The sequence below is a fragment of the Atractosteus spatula genome, unplaced genomic scaffold (assembly GCF_055471065.1).
Source record: "Atractosteus spatula isolate fAtrSpa1 unplaced genomic scaffold, fAtrSpa1.hap1 Scaffold_23, whole genome shotgun sequence".
In the NCBI taxonomy this organism is placed as follows: domain Eukaryota; kingdom Metazoa; phylum Chordata; class Actinopteri; order Semionotiformes; family Lepisosteidae; genus Atractosteus; species Atractosteus spatula.
In genome coordinates this window covers 6,271-10,027 of record NW_028296797.1, presented here as the reverse complement: position 1 = coordinate 10,027, position 3,757 = coordinate 6,271, and the positions used below count along the sequence as shown (strand labels likewise).

General features: G+C 45.3%; 1 non-coding gene across 1 annotated transcript; it reads right to left on the bottom strand.

The window, feature by feature from the left end:
- Nucleotides 1–1,592: 1,592 nt before the first annotated feature.
- On the bottom strand, nucleotides 1,593–1,665 carry trnar-ccu (transfer RNA arginine (anticodon CCU)). Its single transcript has one exon. It is a non-coding gene; the product is annotated as a tRNA-Arg (tRNA).
- Between the last annotated feature and the right edge of the window lie 2,092 nt (nucleotides 1,666–3,757).

Genomic DNA, 3,757 nt, shown 5'->3' with positions numbered 1-3,757 from the left:
TGATGAAGCAGTACAATTATTACATATTTGAACAGAACGAAAACGATGAGTTAAATGTGAAGTAAACCACTTAAGGACGGTTCCAGATAAGCCAACCTCAAACTCAAGCCTGTGTGACAAAACAGAGAGGTCAACCGTGTCAAAGGCAGCACTAAGATCTAGAAGCACAAGCACTGTTGCATTCCCCGCATCAGTAGCTAAGAGAATTTCATTTACGACTCTTGTTAATGCAGTTTCAGTTCTGTGGCCTGGGCGGAAACCAGACTGAAATTTCTCAAGTATATTATTTGAATCCAGAGACGATTGAAGTTGGGCCACAACTATTCTCTCAAGACTTTTAGATTGAAATGGGACCTTTGAGACAGGCCTGTAGTTGTTAAGAACTTGGGGATCCAAATTTGACTTCTTAAGGAGCGGTCTAACAACCGCTACCTTAAATTGATGAGGTACAACGCCTGACGCAAGGGATGCATTCATCATACTAAATATAGGTCCTGCCAGTCCTTCGAGGGAATCTTTGACTAGCTGAGTGGGGATGGGATCTAGCGAACAGGTGGTTGACTTTGTCTTACGTCTGTGTTCATGAGTCCACCATAAGAAGAAATCTGAACAGGAGTGGTGATCATGGGAGGTCACCACGGAGGAAACCACTGCTCTCCCCCCCAAAAAAAACCACCACTGCCCCTCTCAAGTTTGCTAAAGACCACATGGATGTTCCACAGCAACTCCTGGAACAATGTTCTGTGGACAGATGTGACAAAAGTTGAACATGTTGGTAAATGTGCACAGCGTTATGTTTGGAGATAACAAAACACTGCATACAAACTCCAAAACCTCATCCCAACTGGGAAGCATGGCGGAGGCTGTACGGCTTGCAATCATCGAGGGACCGATGAATTCCAAGTGGTATCAGGAAATTCTACAGCAGAATGTCAGGGTGTCTGCCTGTGATCTAAAACCCAAAAGACGCCGGTTCATGCAACATGACAAAAACAAAGGAGTACATCAACAACAGAGTGGCTGAAACAGAAGAAATTCCGTATTTTGGGATGGCCAAGTAAGAGTCCTGACCCCAGTCCCATAGAAGTGCTGTGGCGTGATCTGAAGCAGGCCGTTCAGCGCAAGACATCCCAAAAATATCCATGAACTGAAACAGTTATGCATAGAGGAATCAGCCAAAATACCTCCTAAAAGCTGCTCAGGTCTGATCGGCCGCTACAGAAAGTTGGGGTTGAGGTTTTTGTCGATAAAGGAGGTTCCACTAGTTCCTTAATATAAGGGTTCACGTACTTTTTCCATCAATGACCTTGATTGTTTAAACCATTTGTTCAATAAAGAAACAGCAATGTCAAATGTTGGGCGTGTGTTGTTTGTTAAATCAGACTATCTTTATTCATTATTATTACTCAGATAAAGATTAGATCACATGTTAGGAGCCATTCATGCAGAAATCCACATCATTCCGAAGAGCTGTTTACAAAAGCTTTTTTCACAACTGTATGTGAGAGAAGAGCAGGGACGCTCACTGAGTAAGGTGGGGTTGCAGCTTTGCAAATCACAAGGACATTCGTACACTCAAAGGAGAACAGGAGCACCCCAGATGGGACTCGAACCCACAATCCTTGGCTTAGGAGGCCAGTGCCTTATCCATTAGGCCACTGGGGCACACCGGGTGGGGTCGATCACGCTGATGAAAAGCCAGTTTATTTTTCCTTTGCTTTTTCAAAGGGATCCCCGAAATTAGGGAAGTTAGGCAGCAGAAGGTTTACTGTGACCTGAGAAGGTCCGGCATCCAATCACGGTGGTACACACACACACGCTCTCACTGATCTGAGCTACACGGTAACCAAGATGATCTCAGGTGCGCCGAGCTGGTACGGAACACATTGAACTGATCGACGGTGAATTGTCTTTTAGACAGGCTTTTCACCTCTGAGCTCCCTGACTGACAGTGATCAGCTAGGTGGTGAAACAGTCAGCTGCTTCTAAGCCTTTAACAGCTGCATCTGAGCGCGTCCACAGAGAGATGATTTGAAAGCCGAACATCGCCCATTGGGAACACCTTACCATCACTAGTTTAAGAGACTCTTAAGGTCTTGCAGAGGTGCCTGTCTAATAGCATGCGCTTTGCAAGCTATAGGTGTTTAGGCTGTGGCGACATGCCTGTTAACAAAATGTTTTTCTAAAGGGGCCTCGCACTCTTTTCCAAGCAGAGGTCCCCATCCCCACTGAGCGACACAATGTAGTCATGTCCTAGGACGTCACCTGTTAGTCTCCATTTGTCTGCCACCAACACTGAAGGTTACGGGGTCACAACCGCACCCCGGAGAGCAGAGGAGCCGTTGGCGTTCTCGTGGCGCAGACTGCTCTGAAGGTGGGGCGCTTCGTTTCTATATACGCCCCGTGTTGCAATGGTAGGATGCAGTCAAATACTGCTTGGACGCGTATCGGCATTCTATGCAACTGCAGGACTTGAGGGTTTTTTGTGCTTTGTTCTGTTTTCGTTGACATCGCATTTGGAAGAGCGTAAAAAAAAGGCAATTCCAGCATCTGACACGAATAAAAGGGCTATTGAAACTGCAAGGCTGCGCAGCTTCTAAAATCCTTGCACACAATTCTCCGTTATTATTACTTCCTTCTTTCTGTCTAACAAAGTTCCCTTTTCCTGACCGGACGGGGAGACTTTATCATTCCAACTGGAAGCCACCGTTAAGTCCTCCGAAGTGCGTTTGTCCGCTAGCATGCATTTTGTGAAAGTTTTTTTTTTGTTGTTAAACGGAAAGCGACTTTGAAAAAGGTTTCTGCCGCCGCCCGGCACTCTATGTTAGACTATATCAAGAAGGCAGTGGCGGCAGTAGTGGCGTACGCTGCAGCCGTGGCCGAGTGGTTACGGCGATGGACTAGAAAGCCGTCGAGATCACCCCGCGAAGCTTCGAGTCCTGGCGCCTACGGTGTCGTCGTGTGCCTGCGCAACAAAGGAAAAGCACCCGTTTTGCTTTTCCCGCGACTTTTAAAATGCTAAATCACTTGGACCTGCTGCCTTGGACATATACTATTCTGTGTCCACAAACGACATTTCGCACCTGGAAGCAGATAATGACTCTATGCGTTCGCATGTCTTGTGCCCTACTCCCAGCCTTTGAAAACCCAATTCATAAAGCTTAAAAAACCGACTCCATATGTCTTCCTAGTGTAGTGTGCTCTCTGAAGGCACCAGTTCTGTAGGGTTTGGGCATTTACGGGGACAATTATTAATTGTAGCAGTAAATCACAAAATGATTCTTTTAATGGCTTTAGAATCCAACCTTGCGATATAACTCAAACAACGCACACACACAGGTACTAATACACGAGGATACATTTATTAATACATAGAATATGCATATAAACCTAACAGATCTTATCGAGAGGGTTATCAGAATACAAAAGGTATATATTCAGTCAGTTACGAAGAGTTACATATATCAAGAGGACATACGTTCAGTATATCATTCATTTAGACCGTTTCATAAAGTGAACTTGGTTACAACTTCTACATTAGATACTGAAAACAAGTACATAACTCTTAGGAATTAAATTGATATCAACTGGTTGGGATAACAATTGAATTCTCGAGCTGTAATGCATTGAAGTTGAATACTCATCCAATCTGTGGGGATTCAGATCTCCTGCAGGCACAAAGAAACAGTTGCAGGCTGTTGCTGTCCAATCCGCGCTCTCTGGCTCCGTGCCAGGCTGTGCTGTGCGGCTTGCGACG